The following is a 24,004-nucleotide window of genomic DNA, read 5'->3' as shown; positions in this document are numbered from 1 at the left end:
CTGCTAATCTCCATAATTGTATTGTTCAACAAAGAATTATACATAAAGGCAAATGTAAAATAAATTGCTTTTGCTAAATTATCAATTAAAATAAAAGACCTGTAAAGGTAATATTGGAAACACTTGCTACATACTGTATAATTCTGAATACATACATAAAAATGTTTTCAAAACAGATATTAATATGAGCTGTGGTTACTTTTTCACTTCTCAGAACAATTTGAAAACAGCATTCTTTAACAAAAGGTATCTACAAAATATATTGCATTTTTCAACTAAGTAATACAAAGTGGTACCAGCTGTGATTGTTCTTACCACTGGTTAGTTATATCAAATTAATATCACAAATTCAAGGTCCTATCGCTGGCTATCATCAGTTAGTTAAATTATTTTTACTTGAATTGTTCAAATTAATACTTGATCAGTTAGCTTGATGAGAAAGGAAAATGCTTTGGAATTTAGTTTTTATGAGGACAGAGTAAAATATTGACATTAAGTACTCAAAACTATCATTAGGTATCATTCATATCTCTTGACTCAAATCATTTTTTTTAAATGTACAAGTCACTGTGATGAATAGTTTTAGAAAGAAAAAAAAGGAATGGTAGTAGTGCAGAGATATCTATAGGTAGAATTAATACCCAGAGAGGAAACTTTCAAACCAATGGAAGAGAGGATTTACAGAATAAAAGAGAGTTCTGTGTAAAGTCTTCACCCATTTTGGATTTTCTATATGTTTTAGTTCCTTATTTTCTGTATAATTTACATCCAAATCATACTACTGTAACAGTGTGATGATTTGTGCAGCTGGTGAGAGGTAGTTAGGGATTAAGGTGGCAACAACATTGTACTAGACAGAGGCAGGGCACAGTCTTAAGAATGAGAGAAGACAATCCCCACTGACAGCAAGGATGTAACCCACATGTGAGCATAAAATAAGGGTATATATTGTGATGGACAGCCATGGCCACTACCTGGCCGGGATGCCAGCAGGGCAGAAGGACCAGGGGAAAGGGCATTGATGAGGCAATACCTCCCCTGGGACACTACAGGGCAGCCCTCCTGGGCGGCTGTGGCACTACGGATTCCCACAGGGCATGTCGGGAACTGGAGTTTGGTGAAGCCCTGTTGGGTTCTATAGGGGCTGCCAGGGAGGGGGCAGCAGAGCCCTGTAGAGGACGTCCAGCGCACCAGGGAGTGATTCCAGGTAATAGTGATGAGCCACCTGGAACACTCCCAGGACCTGAATAAGAGGAGCCGAATCACTCCATGGAGGGCCAGAATCGGGAGGAAGGTGACAAAGCCTGAGGAGGAGTGGAGGCGGATGGACTGGCGGCAAGGAAGGGAATGGACTGTATACTGGTGTGCTGTTGGTGGTTTGTGCACTTTTAATTGTAAATAAACATGGGTGTTGAGTGAACCTGTGTCCTGCCTGTCTGTATCCGGGGGTTAGGGTGGCAGTACACCCCCTAGTGGCTTGCAATATATATATAGTTGCCTCCATTTGGTCTACTCAGTTATTCCTGGTGTACAGACAAGCACAAACAATGTTACAGTAGATGAAGCAAGCCTAATTTAACAAACACCACCAAACTGACATACTCACTTATTTTGAGTCAATTGTTTTGCAAAATCTAATGTCTCTGTAATAACCCCTTAAACTACATAATTGGTTTCACCATCTTTAGCTACAATAACTGAAACCAATTTGAGTAATTAATAAGTCAATGTTTAGGGGAAATTCTGGCCATTTTGACATGGTGAACTGGTTTACTTAGTGTTATATAAGAGGTCTTTAGCATGAATCGCATTTTTGGTGTTACTACAAGAAACTGAATGGGAGTTGGCCATGGGCATTGAGTTGGACTTAACAAGAAATCGCCTTTTTAGTCAGATATTTTGATTTAAATTCGGTTGCTTGGAATCATTATAATTTTGTATGTGGCCTGAAGGGGGCTCACCTGTTCCTCAAATCCCAACACAGACAGCCATAGGCACAAGTCCAGCAACACACAGGCTTTTATTTTACTGTGGGAAACTCTTCTTCCAACTGTTTCCCACCACCAAAGCACAGTACAAATACACAATACAGTACTTTGGTTTAATCTTCTTTCTCTCTTCAGCGCCTCTCTCTGCCTCCAGTCCTTCTAGCAAGCGTCCTCCTCTTCCATCCAACACTGGCTCTTGTGAGTAGTGGGATGAAGAGAAGACTCAATGTCCAATTTAGCAAGTGTTAAGTGTTGCTGAGTCCTGAAATTGGTCTTCTGAGGTGTTGCTCAAGATCTGGAATGCTGTTTGCAGTATAGGTTGCCTAGACAGCTCTATAATGCTTTTCAATCTGCTAAGGTCAATTGGCCTGGGTGTATAGACACTGGGAAAGAGTGTCACAGATCGGGTCACCACTGACCGCAGGTGAGCTGTGTGAAGGTGTTACAGGACAACTTGTGATCTTGACTTATAAAGGTGTTTGCAGCATCAGTTCAGTGAAGAAGAACAGTCAAATGACTGGTACTTTTGAAGCTTCACACAAAGAGGGTTGCTTACTCACTTGTAATTGACAGATGACCACATAGATATGCAATTTTAAACACAAGATCCCTGCTGCGCCAACTAACAGTGAAGCACTCAAGACTACTGATGATTTGCTTTTGTCACTGACCGCAAGACCGCAGGAAAAAGGAAGAACACCCTGCCATTTTGAAACAGTTACTGGAACAGCAACTTTGAAGGGAAATGTAATGTAATGTATGTTATGTAATGGTGCTGACAAGTTGTATCAGCCAGATGTGAGCCACCCTTAGAAGAGGCTGGTGTTCTGACAAAAGCCGCAAAAAGAATTCCATCTAGTGTGGTAATGGTGAGCAGTCATTTTAAGGATAGTGAGCCATGTAAAAGAGCCATGTAAAGAGCAAAGGATCCATTCTGGCACTCGGCAACAGATATAATACTATATATAGGAACATGTAGCAGCAATTTAAGATCTAGCTAACAAGAATTGTACATGGAGTGTACAATATGGTTTCCAGTGTTACTCCTTTAAAAATAATGTTCTGCAAAGTTATTTATTAGTTTAACATATAATAACAGCACCTACTCTGTCTGTAACTGTTTCTTGCCTTAAACCCAATTCTGCCAGAATAGACTTTGGTTCCTCATGAACATTAACTGGATTATACAGTTTTGAGAATGTTATGTTGTAATAGCAACACAGTGTCAGACGATCAGCAGTCAACTCCTAAACCTCAGAAACTGAAAAAACTCTGAAACTGAATTAAAGCAGAAAAAATTAAATCATTGCTGTTTTTACACATTCTCTAGAACAAAGTACTTGACATTTATAATATTTTTGTATTTGAAGAAGGATAAAAAATTAAGAATGAAACCAATAATGTAGAAGTTTGAGGGTTACTGCATACCTAAAAGAAATATACCTCATGAAAGACTTTGATTTTTAACATGTATGCTGGAAATTAGAGAAACTATTGACCAATATGTGAGTAAACTGTGAAACTGTAGCAAATTGTGCCCATTTCAATAATTGACAGTCTTTGATTAAGGACAGAATTTCATATGGTATATTGGAGAGTACTACTTATAGAGACGTGCTGTGCTGTTCCAGGTGGCTAACACAGTAAAGCCATAAGCCAGAATGTTGATAAATTAGAACATTAGAAAATTAGAAAAATATAGACAAGATCAAAAAATTTAGCCCAACAAAGCTTGCCAATCCTGTCCACTTAATTCCTCCAAATTAACATCAAGTTGAGTTTTGATGGTCCCTAAAGTTCTACTGTCTACCACATTGTAACTTATTTCATGTGCCTGTGGTTCTCTGTGTGAAGGAAACTTCTTAATTGTTTTGTGAAATTTATCCTTAAAAAGTTTCCAACAGTGTCCCCATGCTCTTGATCTTATTTTAAAGTAATAGTCTTGATCTGCTGTACTAATTCCTTTCATAATTTTAAACACTTCTATCATGTCACCTCTTTATCTCATTTTGCTTAAACTGAAAAGGATCAGCTGTTTTAATCTTTCCTAATAACTATCATTCTGTAGTCCTAGAATCAGATAAGTTGCTCTTCTCTGCACTTTTTCTAGCACTTCCATCTTTTTAGTAGCCTGGAGACCAAACTGTACACAGTACTCCAGATGAGGCCTAACTAGTGCTATTATAAAGCATTGAGCATAACCTCCTTGGACTTGTACTCTATACATCATGCTATATAACCTAATGTTCTGTTAGCCTTCTTAATGGCTTCAGAACACTATTTGGATTTTGATAGTGACGAGTCTGCTATGACTCCTAAACCCTTCACATAATGTGTACTTTCAATTTTCAGACCTTCCATTATGTATTCAAATCTAACATTTTTACTTCCTATATGTGTAGCAGTGCTACTATTAGTTAAAACTGCATCTCCCAGCAGTCCCTACAGGGGCTGTTGGGGTCAAAGGTGGTCAGAGGGATTTAAAAGGAGGGCAGGTGTCCAAGGGTAGGAAAAGGTGTTTTTTTGTTGTTGTATTTTGTGTTCCATTTACCTGTCAGACTGCCTCCTGTTGATTAAGCCGTATTTAGTCTTTGTGTCCTGGATTGTGTCGTTGTTGGGGTCTGGATCAACTTCTGTCAACCTGTGTGCTGAGGACTGATAGTGGATTCATTGGCTTCCCCGCAAGAAAAGGAGCACACCTGTACCATCCATCCATCTTCACCCTTACTGTGTCTACCGGTAGGACTGTTTTTTCATTCCCTTTCAGCGTGCAGATCTCTGGAGTCACTATAGTCATCTTTCATTCCATCTGGTGTTGTTTCCAAGGACTTTGCTGTGTGGAGTTGTTTGTGTTTATATGCTTAATGTAATATCGCCGTAGGGGTACAGGGGTGGTATTATTGTTTTCATTTATATTATTTAATATCATTATATTCTTAATTGTTGTTAGTTCCCAGTGTGCTTTATTTTGTCTCTGTTTTAGAGTGTGTGCGTGTCGGGCCAAGGCTGGGAGTGTCCTTGGGATCTCCTCTACAAAATATAAATAAATCACCGTCATATTGATGGTGTGAATCTTAGCAGCACCAGACCGCTACAGATTTTGGCGAGCCAGGTAGGAGGCAGGTTTTTCTTTACGTTCCCTTCTAGTCCAACATCACTTGCACCCATACTGAAGTCATGTCTTTTGAAAGTGCAGTGCAGGGCGAGGAGCTTGAACTGAGTGGGCTCTTGGTTGATATGCGTTCAATGCCTAGGCCATGTCACATAACGGTCAGAGCCCCTCTCAAGGAGGAGTTGAGCCTGCTGGATACCCTGTGTTACTCCAGTCCGGAGCAGCCTGAGACCGGCGAGGGATGGGTTCTGCAAGACATGACACGGGTTGACAACATCACCCTTAGTTTTATCAATCGGGATGAAACTGCTCTGCGACCTCATCGATGCCACGGCCGCCTAAGTTTCCGGCGAGGCGGTTGTGAGGGTGCCGCGTCTTGAACAGTCCTTCACATGGTGTGTGCAGCGCCTGGAAGCAAATATGAGAGAGGAGATCAGAAGGCAGGTGCAGGAAAGTTGGCGTGCCGTCTCACGGCCACTAGGGCAGTCGACTCCTGTAGTGGGAGTGGGGAACGACTGGGGACAGTCATCCTTGTCTGTTGCGGTGCCGCGGATGGAGTTTCCTAAGCTAGCCCCTCAGTGTGCACCCACGGGCATTGTCGACTTTGTAGAGGAGGTGGACTTGTTTGTGGAGCTGCATCCTCTGAGTGGAGCCGAGCTGCGGGGATTCCTGAACACGGTGCTCAGAGGTCCGGTGCAGTCTTGGTGATTTGCTGAGCGGGACAAGTGTAATACCTGGGCGGAGTTTTGCACTGCCTTTCTAAAATCGTTCATCTCAGATGAATACCAGGAGCTGTTGGAAGAAAAGCACTGGACCTTTGTGCAAAAGCCATCACAGAGTCTCAGGGACTTTGTCTTTGAATTCCGTGCGTTGTGCCTGAAGTGGAGATCTGACATGCGTGAGGAAGAGATATTGTGACGGGTCCTTGATGCATGTGACCCTCGGGTGGCAGCTACTCTGAGGGGGGTTCATGAAATCGGTAGATGAGTTGGTGAAGGTGGGGTCCCGAGTGGAAAAGGACTGGGCGACTATCAGGATTTGTGGGTCTCGAAAGGGTCCCACATCTTGAGAAGTTCCCTGTCCCAAACCACGGGGAAAAGCCCCAGGGGATAACCATGCCTCTTAGTGGTGCCTGTACAAGTGCGAGGTGTCACTGGAGAGGCGGTCGTAGATACAGGGAGCACTTATACCCTTACTAGCAAAATACCCGCACTTTGCAGTGGTGAAGTACTGCTTTAAAATTTAAAATAATAAACTGAGGGAAAATATAGCAATAATTATTTGATTTCTTTGTATACTATGTTGTCAGTTCACCCCTCCAGTTGTAATATGACCAAGCTGTGCACTGAGCTTACTCTTGAGCATGCAACATATAGTTGGCCATGTGAAAAGCAAATCAAGAACGGCAAGACCGTGTCAGCTGCGGAGCTCAGTGGAGCTCAGCTCGATGCGAAATAAAGTGAATGAAATGAGGTGAAAAAGGGGGGGGGGGTGATCACGTGACTCCCCCACCCCCCTTAACTCTCCATCCCTCCACAAACACACAAAGACAGTCTCTCAGATCCCATCTCTCCTTTCGCACACCGCGTCTACTAAACACTAAGAAACACTAAGTAGAAACACTAAAGGAAAAAATACTATTCAGTAAGTAGCGCGTCTACTAAACAGTAAATCAGTAAAGGAGAAACGACTAAACACTAAGGAAAAAGAACGGCAAGACCGCGTCAGCTGCGGATCTCAGCGGAGCTCAGCTCGGAGTGAAATGAAGTGAGTGAAATGAGGTGAATGGGAGGGGAGATGATCACGTGACTCCAACACCCGCCTTAACTCTCCATCCCTCCACAAACACACAAACACAGTCTCTCGGATCCCAACTCTCCTTTATATATCCATCCATCCATTTTCCAACCCGCTGAATCCGAACACAGGGTCACGGGGGTCTGCTGGAGCCAATCCCAGTCAACACAGGGCATAAGGCAGGAACCAAACCCGGGCAGGGTGCCAACCCACCGCAGGACATACACAAACACACCCACACACCAAGCACACACTAGGGCCAATTTAGAATCGCCAATCCACCTAACCTGCATGTCTTTGGACTGTGGGAGGAAACCGGAGCACCCGGAGGAAACCCACGCAAACACGGGGAGAACATGCAAACTCCACGCAGGGAGGACCCGGGAAGCGAACCCAGGTCCCCAGGTCTCCCAACTGCGAGGCAGCAGTGCTACCCACTGTGCCACCGTGCCGCCCATCTCCTTTATATATATTGATGAAATACAGCTTGTGGGAAAAGCTTAAACTGCCTCATGAGCAGTTAAGGGAAAGTCCAAAAGTAAAGTTCTTTCTCGCGGATGGAAGGGTGCACGGGGCAAAGGGCAAGATTCCTATGAGGCTCTGCTTACATGAGACTCGCTGGGAGACAGAAGTTTACATCCTGGAAGATGATCACCTGTCAATGCCCTTATTACTAGGTATGGACTCTCTTATGTCGGTAGGTCTTACCATCCACCTGTTGCAGCTGGAGTACGACTTGCCGGGGGGTGAGGTCCATCGGTTTGGGACAAAGGCTCAAAGTAATCTGATTTGGCCTAACTTGTATTATTACCTCACGCAGTTGGTGGACAAGCTCAGCCCAGTAGAGAAGGCAATTCTTGAACAGCCGGGGCTTGTTCAGCCACTGCTTAGGAGGTGGCGTTCTGTGTGGACGGATAAATTGGGTCGGACTTAGGTGGTGTGTCACCACATTCACACAGTCGACCCCATCCCAGTTCGGCACAGAGCCTACAGAGTGTCACCTCTGAAAAGAGGATTAATCAAGGAGTGGGTTGACCAAATGTTGGCGGATGGGGTCATCGAGCCTTCCACCTTGCTGTGGGCTAGGCATGCGGTGCTCGTTCAAAAGGCCGACGGAACCTACTGATTCTGTGTGGACTATCGGGAGCTGAACAAGAAGACCTTGAATGATGCTTACTCCATGCCACTCGTTCATGACATCTTGGAGTCTTTGCATGGGGCAACGGTGTTCAGCTCCCTAGATTTGAAGTCCGGGTATTGGCAGGTCAGGATGGGGAAGAGTAGCATGGAGAAGACCGCTGTCATCACCCCGGAGGGGCTGTTCCAGTTTCAGGTGATGCCCTTTGGACTCAAATATGCAGGGGCATCATTCCAACGGCTAATGGAGCGGGTCCTCCAGGGGCTCATTGGGAAGACCTGCTTTGTTTACATAGATGACATCATTGTATTCTCCCCATCTGTCCAACAATATCTAAAGGACCTTGACCACATCTTCCAGCGACTCCATAAGGCTCATCTTACACTCAACACCAAGAAGTTTACATTTCTACAAGACCATCTGACCTTCCTCGGCCATGTGGTGTCGGCAGACAGGGTCCGGGTGGACCCAAAGAAAATTAAGTTCATCTTGGGCTATCCAGCGCCCCAGGAGGTAAAAGGTCTCCAACAATTCCTGGTGTTGGCTGGGTGGTTCCACAAATTTGTCCACGGGTTTGCCGACATCGCTGCCCCATTGTTCCAGCTGATGAGGAAGGGATCCCCTTGGGTGTGGACGCCAGCGTGCCAGGATTCCTTTGAAAGACTTAAACAGGCACTGACATCACCACCAGTCCTGGCACAGCCTGATCCATCATTAACCTTTCAGGTCCACACTGACATGAGTGACCTCGGGCTCGGCGCATTTTCTCTCAAACAAGTAAAGGAGAGGAGAGGGTGGTAGCCTGTGCCTCACGGTCACTAAAGGGCACTAAGTAATAATTATTCCACCACCAAGAAGGAATGCCTCGCTGTCGTGTGGGCCATGGAGAAGTGGAGTCACTTCCTGGAGGGAACTTCATTTGAAATCTACACTGACCATAGGGCTCTGACCTGGGCATTCACTTGCCCGAAGACCATGTCTAGGCTAACCAGGTGGGTATTGCGCCTCCAACATTTCACGTTCAAGGTGTGCTATCGGAAGGGCTGTGCTAATCTTGTGCCCGATGCATTATCACGGGTTCACGAGCCTGAACCAGTGGTATGTGCGGTATCGGTCTTTAACCCTTGGCCTGATCTTCCCCTGAACATGCAGGAAATTGTTCAGCCTCAAGCAGTCAGTCCTGTATGTCAGGGGTTGAGAGAGGGCCCAAGGGGGAGGCCTGACCCATACATTATAGGGAACTTCAAGGGGCACTCTATCACTGTGTTCCAACAAAAGATCGGGTTTACCATTATCACTTGGTAGTGCCCGAGACATATGTGCCCAAGTTCCTACAGTATTACCATGATAGCCTGATCGGTGGTCACCTTGGACGTACAAAGAGGTGACATGGTGGCAGATACTGCGCAAAGACGTCTAGTCCCATGTCCAGACTTGTACCACCTGTCAGCGATACAAAACCCCGCCTGGTCTCCCCTCAGGACAGCTTCAGCCAGTAACCATCACTACCCCGGGGGAGAGCCTAGGCATGGACCTAATGGGACCATTTCCTGCCAGTAAGGACCGGAAGACCTACCTGATGGTGGTTGTGGACTATTTTACCTGATGGGTGGAGCTATTCCCTACGGCTAATGCCACAGCCAAGTAGATATGTTCCACCCTGAAGGATGAGATCGGACCAGGGCCCGCAGTTTACCGGCTCAGAGGCCAAAGAATTTTGGAAACAATGGGGGGTGGTTCACCTGAACACAACATCGTACCATCCCCAATCTAATCACACTAAGCGGGTGAACCAGACCCTGAAGACAATGATAGTATCCTTCGTAGGAGACCATCATCAGGATTGGACAAAGTGGCTGCCTGAGCTATGGTTCACATTGAACACGGCGATGCATGAGTTTACAGGTGAAACCCCTGCATTGTTAGCTTTAGGCAGACAACTAAATGGTCTACTGGAAAGAATAATTGATCACAATCCACCCAAACCAGAGACATCAATACATGATCACTTGCAAATTTTACAACAAATCACACAACAGGTAAAGGAGAGGTAGGTGAGGTCCGAGTCCAGACAGTCTCAATCGTACAACTAGAGACATAAGCTTGTACAATTCTTGGTTGGGGAGAAAGTCTGGATCATTGACTCATCCCCTCTCCAAAGCATCAGATAAGTTCATGGCTAAACTGGCTCCAAAGTGGTTCGGCCCAGCAACTGTGGTCCAACGGAAGGGTCCGGTGACCTACGCAGTAGAGTGGGGATTGCCAGGGACTAAGAAAGTAGACACAGTGAACATCGCAAACCTCAAGCCTTGGTTCAGCCGTACACCATGGCCTGGGGGTGGGGATTATAGCAGTGCTACTATTAGTTAAAATTGCATCTCCCAGCAGTCCCTGCAGGGGCTGATGGGGTCAAAGGTGGTCAGAGGGATTTAAAAGGAGGGCAGGTGTCCAAGGGAGGAAAAGGTGTTTTTTTGTTGTTGTATTTTGTGTTCCGTTTACCTGTCGGACTGCCTCCTGTTGATTAAGTCGTATTTAGTCTTTGTGTCCTGAAATGTGTCATTGCTGAGGTCTGGATCGTCTTCTGTCATAGTGGATTCATTGGCTTCCCCGCAAGAAAAGGAGCTCTCCTGTACCATCCATCCGTCTTCACACTTACAATGTCCACCGGTAGGACTGTTTTTTCATTCCCTTTCAGCATGCAGATCTCTGGACTCACTATTGTCGTCTTTCATTCCATCCAGTGTTGTTTCCATGGACTTTGCTGTGTGGAGTTGTTTGTGTTTATATGTTTAATGTAATATCGCTGAAGGAGTACAGCGGTGGTATTTTGTGTTCATTTACAGTACATTATTTAATTTCATTATATTCTTTAATTGTTGTTAGTTCCCAGTGTGCTTTATTTTGTCTCTGGTTGTGAGTGTGTGTGGGTCGGGCCCAGGCTGGGAGCGTCCCAGGGATCTCCTCTACAAAGATAAATAAATCACCTTCATATTGACGGTGTGAATCTTAGAGGCACCGGACCGGTACAACTTTACATTCACTTACATTTAATTTCATCTGCTACAAATATTCCCAAGTCTGTATGTTGTCCAAATTCCTATATAAAGATTCACTGGATTTGACATTATCTGCCAGTCCTCAAACTGTGATTTTCTGTATATTCCTATCAAAGTAATTTATATATACTAAAAATAGTACCAACCTTAGCACTGACTCTTGTGGGACACCACTCTTAACCTCACTCAATCCCCACAACATCACCCTTTACTTCCTGTGTTTGACAGATAATTGAGGTTTTACTGTATATCATCTAATATATGTCACACATAGCAGTTTGGATAAAGGAATACTTGAACAGGTTGCTTTTTATCCTCTGAACTTGTAAAAATGATGGCAATGATTGAAATTGTAAATGTAATGGGAGAGTCCTATTGAGAAAATACACATAGCTTTCTTTAATACTTATTGAAAACAGGTCTACCAGATTTGTTAATTAAAACCTTATTATTTTAAAGTTTGATTTACTCTGTTTTTGTTAATGACATTAGGATTTAGAAACCAGGCCAGAAGAACACACAGTCAATACAATATTATGAACAATTGCAGTTGCAGTTGCAGTTGCAGGATTTGCATTAAAGTTATTCAATTTCCTTAAAAACAGTAGAGATGTTGTCTCTTTTTACAGATTGCTTCTGTTTTTTCATTAAAATCAGTTTTCAGTCTATGATTGTTCTAACTTATTTATAATTTTTGAAAATCTCCACTGCATGGTCTCTGATGATTATTTCTTGTGGGCAAATTGTGTACCTTCTATTTATATTTTTATTTTATTAATTTTCATTGTAATCATTCCATACAAACAGATCAATTTATAACCCAACAAATTTGAAGACTAATCAAACCCCACCCCTGAGAAGGAGAGCTTAGCTAAAGGAAAATTGCTTAAGGCTTTTTAATAAGGCAACAATAAACAAAAGAAAGGGAGAAGTAAATATCTTTGTAAATAAGAGATGGAGAAGGGAGTTAAATGCGGTAATAGTTATTTCTCTTATTCTAAAATAATATTAATCAGATCCTGCCATGTTTTGAAAAAAATTTGTACAGGTCCTCTAACTGAGAATTTGATTTTTTCCAATTTCAAATAATATAAAACATCGGTTTCCCACTGACTTATAAGAGGAGAATTAGGATTCTTCCAATTTAACAAAATAAGTCTGCGTGCCAAAAGTGTAGTGAATGCAATCACCGTTTGCTTGTCCTTCTCCAATTCAAGTCCATCTGGAAGAACACCGAACACAGCTGTTAATGGGTTAGGAGGGATTGTGATACCAAGGCTGTCTGAGAGGCACTTAAAAATTTTTGCCCAAAATGATGTTAGTTTGGTGCAGGCCCAAAACATGTGACCCAGTGAGGCAGGAGCTTGGTTGCAGCGTTCGCAGGTTGGATCCTGCTCTGGAAACATTTTGGACAGTTTTAAGCGAGACAGATGAGCTCGATATATAATTATTAGTTGAATAATTCTATGCTTTGCGCATATAGAACTCGAGTGAATTCTCTGCTTTGCTACCTTCCACTCCTTTTCTGATATATTGATTAAGAGATCTTCTTCCCAATGTCCTCTTGGATCTTTGAAAGGTAGGGACTCTAATAAGATTTTATATATTGCGGAAATAGTGTTTATTTCCTCGAAATTGAGCAGTATTTTTTCCAGCATTGTGGAAGGTGCAAGGTGGGGGAAATCGGGCAATTTCTGTTTAACAAAATTTCTAATTTGAAGATAGTAAAAGAAATGTGTAGCTGGGAGGTTGAATTTTGAACGTAATTGTTCAAAAGATGTAAATATGTTGTCTATATAAAGATCTCTGAGCATTTTAATCCCAAAACTTTTCCAGGTATTAAAAACTGGATATACTTGCGAAGGTTGAAAGAGGTGGTTCTCTTGCAGAGGTGCCACTGATAAAAGATTTTCCATCTTAAAATGCTTTCTAATTTGGTTCCATATTCTGAGTGAGTAAAGCACAATTGGGTTATTAGTATATTTGCGATAACTTTCATTTATTGGAGAGCAGAGCAGGGAATATAAAGAAGTACTACAGGATTTTACTTCTATTGCGGACCAAGCCTGTGTATGTTCATTTATTTGTGTCCAGGTTTTTATGGCTTGTATGTTTGCTGCCCAGTAATAAAACTGAAAATTAGGTAAAGCCATGCCATCTTCTGCCTGAGGTCTTTGTAGGGTCGCTCTTCGGATACGTGGGTGTTTTGAGTTCCAAATGAATGAGGTTATTGTTGAATCTAACTGTTTAAAAAACGATTTATTGATATATATTGGAATGTTTTGAAATAAAAAGAGAAGTTTAGGAAGGATATTCATCTTAACAATGTTAATTCTTCCTGCTAGAGTGAGATGAAGGGTTGACCATCTATGCAAGTCTTGCTTAATTTTTTCCATACAGACGCCAAAATTTTGTTGATAGAGAGCTTTATGTTTACTTGTGATATTTACCCCATGGTATTTAAACTGATCTGCTATGGTAAAAGGTAGGGTGTCTAATCTAATATTATATGCTTGTGATTTCACTGAAAAGATTTCAGTTTGGACAGTTCGCTTCGGCTTTCGTGCTCCGCGAGTGGAAATTGTGTACCTTCTAAAATCAATTATTAGTTCCCTGGTTTTTTGAATGTTAGGATTAGGGCTGGGCGGTATGACATAAATTCTATATCACGGTATTTTTCAAAATTATACCAGTTTCAAGGTATTCAACAGTATTTTTTTCCCCATGCATGAGTTGATGTTAATCACATTTTCCACTGCAATTACTGGCTAAGAATAACCTATTCCACTGACATGAGAATTGTACATTGTACAAAAAATATTTTAATGTGTACAAAAGTATTAATACAGGTTTGCATGGCCCCATAAAGTGATAGTTTTCAAGGGGGTGGCACCAATGAAGAGAAGGAATCACATTGCATGAGTTGCAGTCAAAATATAGAACCTTTTTATTGAACAAATTTTGCAAACAACTTAAACTATAATTTTGACAACATATTTTTAACCATCCAAAGAGGCATTTAGACTTAGTAAAATATTCAGAGGTGCTTGTCAAAAGTTGTACTGCACTGAACATGTCTTAGAAAAGGAATAAAGAGTACATATTTTTTGTAAACCAACTACACTTTCTGTTAATGTTATCAATCTCTGTCCACTGACATGTTAGCTATATGGATTGTAATGGAGTTGGTTATCTCGATCCACCGCTTGCTTTTTTTGTCATAGGCAGTACCTCTAGCAAATGCATCTACAAGTAATGTCTGACTCAAGTATCCTCTAGCTTTTTCAGTTTTACCTGAGAACATGGAGGGTGCCAATCTTAGGTCCATACATTCATGGTACTCCAAAGCATGTTTGCGGCTAAGGTGGTGCAGCAAATTGCTCGTGTTGCTGCCTCTGGCGACAACTTTAGCTCCACAGCATTTGCAGTAAATAGTTGTTTGGTCCACATCCGACCTTTTAAAACCAAAATCTCAGACAACAGACACGGCTCCTTTTTTCTGCAAAAGTTCTTCCGTGTCATCATGTTCAACTTTATCGTCTGCTACAGCTTCAGTTTCAGAATGTTCTCTGTCCATTTTCACAGCTCAATACATCCACTAACACATGTACTCCATTGCATGTGTGTTTAGCGGTGTAGCAGTGAAAAAGGTCCCCCCTTAAACACTTTCCCGCTGTGCCACGTTCCAAACGTTGTTTAGGTTATTTAAACCAGTATTGCGGTATAAGAAAAATCCATATCATAACAAAAATAAAAAATGGTTTTCGGTGTGAACCGGTATACCTCCCAGAACTAGTTAGGATGTGGAAAAGACTCATCACACCAGTTAATAACATAGTAATCTACCACTGAGCCAACTGGTTTTAGATTATATTAATTAATCTTTATTAATCTCAAATGGGAAATTTAGATATAGCAGCAGACCCATAAAAACAAAGGCAAAGATTCATAAATCAAATAATTCAGTCAATCAATAGACAAATAAATAAATGTATAAAAGTCAAGTCAAAGTCAAAGTGAACTTTGTTGTCATTTCAACCATATACAAGTATACAGATAGACGAAATTACGAAGCTCAGGGTCCACAGTGTAACAACATGAAGTGCAAATAATAAATTAAAAATAGAATTAAAATTTTAATTTAAAATTAAAACACAAACAAGACAAGACATTGTGCAAAGACAAGACAAAGAAGTAGCAGCAATATTAACGTGTAGTTAGAAATATGAACATTGATGCAATACAGTGGAACCTCGGTTTGCGAGTAACTTGGTTTACGAGTGTTTAGCAAGACGAGCAAAAATTTTTAATAAATTTTGACTTGATAAACGAGCGAGGTCTTGCATTACGAGTAGTATGTATACGCTTTGTCTGCTGAGCGTCATGTGATCACAACTGAGCTGATGGTTCTTCTCTCTCTCTCGCTGCGGGATTGTGGGCAATCGTATCCTATTCTCCGTCTGAGTCGGCGTGCCTCACTCATATAGATAACATCCGTAAGAGCGAATACTGTTTACTACAGCATTAGCATTGTGACTGTGTGTGCACGTGCGTGTGTGTGTGTGTATTTGTGTTTCACGTGCGCGCTCGTGTGTGTGTGTGTGTGTGTGCTTGTGCGCGCGTGTGTGCTGTGACGTGCGAGTCCCCGTCTTGTACCCTAAAACATGAAGCAGAGTCTCAGTACTTTAGCAACACCAGATTTATTCAGCTTGAAACAGCAACAGTGCGGTTATTTATACACAGACACAGCAGTCAGGCAGGGCCCTGCACATTTACAATGTTCCTTGTTCCTTGTATCACCCATCAACTGCAGGCGCATATAGCATGTCCGCGATCTTTTCGGATTTGCTTTTACGGTGAACTGCTACAGTGCTGGGAGACTGCGATTGCTTTGGGCGCTCTTCCGCATGTCGTCCCATTGGGTGCAATCCCACAAGAGTTTAGAAACTCACTCACACCAGCCATGATTCTTTTCAAAGGTAAAGTGCAGGTTAATTTGTTTTATGTATTTTTACTTTATATTTTGTATTAATCATTTTTATATGAATAGTTTTGGGTTGTGGAACAAATCATCTGAGTTTCCATTATTTCTTATGGGGAAATTCACTTTGATATACGAGTGCTTTGGACTACGAGAACGTTTTCGGAACGAATTATGCTCGCAAACCGAGGTTCCACCGTATATGGTATTTGCAATCTAGATACATAAATATAGTTAATAGATATGTAATATAATAAATAAATAATAAATAATAGATATAGATAATACAGAAATTATCAGTGTATGATAATAGTTGTTTAAGACATGTGTAAACAATGACAGGTCAGAATGTTTCACAATAGAAGGATATCAAGAGTGTCAAAATACTTAAAGGTCAGTATGAGATTTTCAGTTCTTTTCTACATGCAAAACAAACTTAAAAGAGTACATGTGAGGAGCAAGCAGGCAGATAAGATCCATAGAAGCACTTATTAACTCACCGTGGTGAAATGAGTCTATGGCTAAAACTACTCCAAGATTTGGTGGAGATTTTTTATTTTGCCACCATCCTCTTTTCCACAACAGTTTTCAGTGTATGTTCGGTTGGCCCTGTAATGAAGCATGCTTTCTTGATATGTTTGTGTGTCTTTTGAACTCAAGTTGCTTCCCCAGGAGACCACAGCTTAGAACAATACACTGGCTACTGCAGACTGATAGTACATTTCCAGCAGCTTGTTGCATATATTAGAAGTTATGAGTTTCCTCTGGCAGTACAGTCTGCTGTAACCCTTCTTGTTTAGCGCCACTGTATTGTCAGAACAGTTCAGCTTTGCTGCACCATTTCCACATCCTCTTCTTGAATGGTAACTGGTCTCCAAGGCTTCTCGGCACACCAAAAGTCCATCACCAACTCTTGCACTAGTATTGTACTGGAAGTCTATTGTGTAGAGCCGGCCTATTCAAATGTGGCCCAGAAGCAGCTTCTGAGTGGCTCAGCCCATGATCCCGCCAGAAGCACAGAGAAAAACCGAGAAAAACATATTTTGCATGCGTTCAGAAATTCTTCCATAAATTCTTATAGTAGTTCTGACCATGAATGCAACACTCCTTGTAGCCTAGCAACATTCAACCCACAATGCAGCGCATTGTTACTGTATGTGTCCAGAAGTGGTGGTAGTAGTCTATCATACTGTGACAACATGTCGAATAAGGCACTCAGGAGTCAGTTCTCCAGAGGATTCTTCAGAATGTTGACTGGGTTGTTATTTGGTGTGCTGCACTATAAAAAGTGCCATACTGCTCCTCATCTGCGTTATGGGGACACCTCCAAAAAAAAAACCCTTCTGCTTTTCTGCCTCTTCCTGCTCTTTTACCATTTGCTCCCATTTCGCCCTGATCCCGTTACTCAGCCAGCTCTCTCAAGGGAGGTGCCCTTAGTCCTTAGGAAGTGCTTTCCCCCAAGACTCCACCTCCCACAGCCCATGCAGTAGTGAGATACATCACAATATCAGCATAATGTGATATGTGTAACAAAGCCATACCTAATCACACATGTGGTGATTTAAAATGAACCTATATTTCCTCAGTGTGCAGTGAATGTTGTATTCCTATGTGTTAGTTACTGTTATCACTTGTTATGGGTTTCTGCACTGATAGCTTCATAAGCTCTGACTGTTTCTACTTGATTTGCTCATCTCCAGTCCAGTGATAGTTCAGTTCTGATATTAATTGTAGTTTTAATTTTTATTATATTTTATAAAATTAATTTTTATTTCATTCTAGTTTTCAGTGGAATAAAAATTTTTTATTTTTATTTAGTTCTGTGTTTAAAATGTTAGTTTTTATTTTATTTATTTATTTATGTCTCTCGGCTGGCCTGGGAACGCCTCGGGATTCCCCCGGAAGTGGCCGGGGAGAGGGAAGTCTGGGCATCTCTGCTCAAGCTGCTGCCCCCGTGACCCGATCTCGGATAAGAGGAAGGATGGATGGATGGATATTTTATTTAGTTCTGGCTTTTTTACATAATATTATTACAATTTTTTTTTCTGTTGCAAGACCACAAATGCTGGCCTCCATATATTTCAATGAAAGTTATGTTTCAGTCAACAAAATGCACTCACAGTTCATAATGCCCTTAAACACAGCCTGAATATCAATGATCAAAAAGATTAAGTGAAACCAGTCTGTGCAAGAGTGTTGCTGTTAAGCTTTAAACAAACACGCATTTCGAGAGATTTGTTCATGTTGCAGCAACGTCCTTTGCACAGATAGCCACACAGTGAAAATATTCACTTGATGAGTGCCAGTAATGCTGTTGCACAGATGAGGTCCTCAGCCACTGGCGCCAGCAGACTGTATGTTGACGATTTCTGCTGCCAATACTGAAGCAGTGACGTGCGGTGAGGTTCATGGCTGGTGAGGCACAGACTCCTTCTGAGTCAGATTTACAAATATATGAACCCCAAAGAGTAGCTCATTCACTATTCAATTGGCTGCATGCACATTGACTACTGGTTATGTTTCATATGTCATCAGAATTCTTTAGGTAAGGTACACATTTGGCTAAGGAAGAACGTACATTTATAGCGGCAAGAGAGAGCGGAGAGAGCGCATTTGCTCTGCACCCTCCATGTGTTCTAAATTTGCCTTTTCAATTTCACAATTCGCACTCATTCAATACAAATGAAAGTATAAACTAGTGTACAAAAAAAAATGTGTTTCAAATTTCACCATGATTGAAATTTTTAGTTGTTTTTAAAAACTTTTAATTCCGATGCTTTAATCAATTTTAATACAGACTATTCAACAAAAGGATAACAAGAAAAACAAAACAATATTTTATTGAAGTTCAAAATTTACTTTTTAAATATTGGATTTTCTTTTTCATAGTCTGATCCCATTTTCTATAAAATTGAAAACCGTTCAGAGTCTAACCTTTATTTTTAAATGAAGTCCATGCGCCTATCCTTCTCTACGAAAATCTCTGTCACTTTCTTGTAAAAGTCCTCCTTATTTTCCTTTAGTTTTAAAAGTCTTAATCTTCATTTTGGCAGTCAGTTGGAACAAAAAATAAAAATAAACGGACCACTGTAGTGCACTGGACTTTCTGATATTGGTAACTTATTGGGCGCACATCCGACCCCTTCAGTGTGGCACGGTACTGTCTGCCTCACCTTGTGCCTTTTCACTGCATTTCTATGTCCGATCAGCAAGACTAAATATGTCACACACATTCATTAAAGGTATTAGCCAGACTGTGGAAAGTGAGAGTGTATAACAAATGCGTGTGTAAACATTATATTCGCGACATACAGAGAGACAGCAACAGGCACGCGTCAATTGCAGGCATCAACCCAGTGTATAAGGGTGAGCACAGTCCAAGGTGAGATGAGGTGAGCCTCATTGTTGCTGCACCTCGCGTTTCTCCCCTGTATTTAATCAGGAAATGCGCAAATTCGGTGATTTTGACTATGAAAATTATCAAAATTATTGGAATCATACAGAAAACAAATTTATAGCACATACCAAATTTATAGGACAAATTTATTTTATGCTATCTTTATTGTTAGTTTTTTTACTTTTCATGATGACAGGTGAGACCGCATTTCCCTGTATGAAGAGCAGTTCTGGTGCCAGAGAAGTGCTGGACTTCCTCAAAGTACTGCTCCAGCTGGCCCTGCACTGAAACTCTGAGACTCTTTTCTTCTTCTTGCACGCATTTGCGTTTATTAACACCTGCGCTGCGATTAAAGTATTTCCACACATTATTCCTCACTTTCAACCCTCAAACATCACTGCAAAACTCACCATCTTCAAACACAAGTGCTTACTGATTCAACCCGACGAGCCAAATGTGCTCAACAAACAAACAACGGTCCTTTACAGAAGTTGCGTCACATGACTATAGTAAGCCCAAGTTACAAGATCACCGCATAGTGAATAGCGCAAAGTAACTGAATGCTCAGGGCGACCTACAAACAACCCCTCTGCACAAATGAATTGGATTGAACGAAAATGCTATTGCTGTTTTTTTCGTTGTTACTCAATTTTCATTCTCGTTTTAGTTCATTCACATATCACTAATTTTTATTTTTATTTAGTTTCTCCCTTTGCGTTAATTTCAGTTCTCATTCTTGTAAAACAGAAAACAATATTTTTAGTTCTAGTTCTCGTTTTCGTTATGAAGATATGACTGTATAAGTCCTAAAAGCGTTCTTTTTCTAATTCATTACAGCTTTTGTGATCCATGATTTGTTGTAGGGAAAACAACACACCGTCTTTGTGGAAAATGATTTATTGACACAGAACTTGATGTAGTCTGTGATACAGTGGCTGAGTCTATAAATGTCCTCACCATGTAATTCCCAAAGCATGTTCCAATCAGTTTTCTCAAAGACATCCTTCAGCATCCTCAGCCTCTGTTGTGTATTCCTACACAGTCCTGTTGGAAACTGACAACTGCTGGGCAATGGGCTTATATGTGAGTATAAGATGTACCAAATTATTATCAGATCTGCCCAAATGTGGTAAAGCAGAGTTATATGCATCTTTAACATTGGCATATAACAAGTCCAATGTCCTGTTTTCCTTGTTGTATAGTCCACTAACTGGTAAAAATTTGTGAGGGTGGAGGAAAGTAAAACATGGTTAAAGTCCTTAGAAATTCATCCATTATATTTGCCAGTGATCTTACATTGCCAATGATGATAAAAGGCAGATAAGGGTCTGGAAATTCTGCTCTTATTGCAGAGCCAGACTCCTATTCTCTTTCAATGGAGTATATGCAGTAGCTCTGCTGCCAACCCGCTGATTAGCTCTGGTGCCCCATTTCTATAAAAAAAATTGCACACATTTCATTGTGTGTGAGTGTATGTCTTCTGTTATTCATGTTATCCAAAAAATGTTAGTAAACAACAACAAAGACAAACACAGATTTTGCTATAGCAGTCAACTACTCGTTTGCATGAAAATAAACAAAGAAGACCCACCTCCCCCATCCTTCATTGGTCAAGAGGTCTGTCTTTAATTCAAAAAGTCAAAAAAGCACACTTTGAACAAGTGACTGGATAACAAACATGGGGATTATGTGACACAAGTAATATGGATTTTATGATGTGTCACTGGTATGAAATCATTTAAGGTTTGTAGGGTTTTTATGTTTAGCTACTGGAACCACAGTAGCCTGTTTTCATAGCTTTGGGACTTTCTCCTGTTTAATTGACAACCTAAAAATAAAATAAAAATATGGCTGAGCTTCTCTGAACAAGATTTTGTGTTGACGTGGGTGAGGTAGTTTAGATTGATGAAAAAAAAAAAAAAACAGAGATGTGTGTAGTCAGGAGCAGGCAGGTGTCAGGACCGAGAAACAAGCCACTTTTTTTGTCTAAACCTAACCACAAATCAAGAAATCAAAAAACAGGAATGGGAGCAAAAAGTTTGATAAATGGGAAAACTTTTCAGCAAAAAAGTAGTCTTTTAGACAGTTGCAAAGTAAGGTCTTTATCTGCAAATTAACATACCATGGAAATGTCCAGGTTGATATTTATACAATCACCTGTATTAATTCAGAAATATCATGTTGCACAGGAAATTCTGGGGAACATTACCATTGAGATGGCTGGATATAACTGTCACAAAACAGTAGTACCCATATGAAAACAAATATTCCATCAACAATATGATGTTTAAAAGAGCGGTCTTAATCAAGAAACTTTAAATGATAAAAACTAACATGAAATTTTAAATCCTTGGATACTAAAACACTCATAATGATGATATATATATTGTCACACATGTACACATTGGAGGCAGCTAAAGGGCTTGAGTAAGGGCAATTCCGAGTCAGACCGGGTTGTGGCAGATTACACTGATTCTTTTTCTCACTTTCCTGCAGACCATCCACGGGAGATTCCACCTGGCCCTGTTGACGTCACATCCAGGTCAGAGCCTATGGAGGAAGACCTTGTTTGCTCTGGCCCCTTTGATGTCACATCCGGGCTCGAGCCTATGGCTGAAGACCATTCTGAACCTGACCCCTCTGACTTAACTTCCTGTCTTTTCCTTTAAAAGCCTCCACCTTTTCCTTATTCCCTCAGTTCTGTTTTGGACTCGGTTTTGTGCACATCAGTGCTATCATTTACTTGCAATTTGCTGCCAGAAAGCCAAATATACGGGTGGCTACCCCAAACCTTGCTATGGCTCTTTGTGGAGTTTGTGACAATATATATAAACTGCTCAAAAAAATTAAAGGAACACTTTGAAACCACATCAGATGTCAATGGGAAAAAAATCATGCTGGATATCTATACTGATATGGACTGGGTAATGTGTTAGGAACAAAAGGATGCCACATCGTTTGATGAAAATGAAAATTATCAACCTACAGAGGGCTGAATTCAAAGACATCCTGAAAATCAAAGTGAAAAAATGATGCGGCAGGCTAGTCCATTTTGCCAAATTTCATTGCAGCAATTCAAAATTGCACTTAGTAGTTTCCATGGCCACCACATTCTTGCATGCATGCCTGACAAAGCAGGGTCATACTCCTAATGAGACGATGGATGGTGTCCGGGGGGATCTCCTCCCAGATCTGGACCAGGGCATCACTGAGCTCCTGAACAGTCTGAGGTGCAACCTGGAGGTGTCGGATGGACCGAAACATAATGTCCCAGAGGTGAAACAGGTGCACCTGAGGCGTGTTGTTTTACTTCAAAAACATGATGGCAACTGGCAATGAGTGGCATATGCATCTTTGCAAATGGCAGATACATTAAAAAGGTATGCCACAATTGTTTGATTATGAAACATTTCACTGGTTTGTGGCAGGGCAAACTGCCACCACAGAAACTGGTTATAAACCATTGATGTCTCCCTTTATTAAACCTCTCAAAAATTGTCTATTATGAATATAATATAATCACAATGCTATGTAGTTATGATAATATACTCTATAGTCCTAGAAGGCAGATATACACTGCAGATAGATTGTCAAAGGAAGTTTGGCCAAAGGAATCCACTTGAAAATAAAGTATCTGATCAGATTATATACTGTATGTAGCTGATTACAGAAGCACTAAATGTGCTAAATGCCATAAAGCAGTTAAACTGTGGAAGAGACTGAAAATGATACAGCACTGAAGTAAGTGAAAGATGCCATAGTAAATGTTTGGTCTGGTGCTAAACAAGACTGCATGTTTGATGTGTGTGTAAGTATTAGAATTGCAGGGCTGACCTGACTTTTACAGATTCCACTGAATGCAAACACAGCAAAACATTGAATCCAAAGGGATTAAGAAAGGAAATGTTTAAAAAATCAATGAAGATAACACGGAAATTGAAATATTGAATAAAATAGCCAGTGAAAAAAAAACTGGCCAAGATTATGCCAAGACATGGAAGAGAAAACAACAAATTTTCCAACATGTATTCAGTATCAACCTAATAAAAGAGAGCCACCAAAACCAAATCCAGTACCACAAGGAACAGTCCTGCCCCCTTTTTTTCTTCACTCTATCTGTATACCTCTAACAATAAATAAAACACTAGAAGCCTCATGCATAACGCTGTGTGTAGAATTCACACTAAAACAAGGTGCACGGACAAAAACAGAAATGTTCCTACGCACAAAAAAAATCCAGATGCATAAATCTGTGCGTTCGCCAACTTCCACGTTCTTCCATTCCATAAATCCCGGTCAGCATGAAAAGTAATGCACGTGCACGCGCCTGCTGCCATTCCCCAAACTCCTCCCAGAATTATGCCTCTTTGAATATGCAAATCAATATAAATAGCCCTTAAGCTCAGCGTTCTGTGAAAAGGCAATGGCAAAAGCACAGGGGGAAATTGAAGAATTTCAGCGAATACCAAGTGGAGGCAAGGAAAAACATACTATTTGTTGGTTTAAACAATGGTATAAACCAACAAAAGGAAATT

The sequence above is a fragment of the Erpetoichthys calabaricus genome, chromosome 7 (genome assembly GCF_900747795.2).
Source record: "Erpetoichthys calabaricus chromosome 7, fErpCal1.3, whole genome shotgun sequence".
Classification (NCBI taxonomy): Eukaryota; Metazoa; Chordata; class Cladistia; order Polypteriformes; family Polypteridae; genus Erpetoichthys; species Erpetoichthys calabaricus.
The sequence above is the reverse complement of the archived record's forward strand: the minus strand, read 5'-3'. Positions refer to the sequence as shown.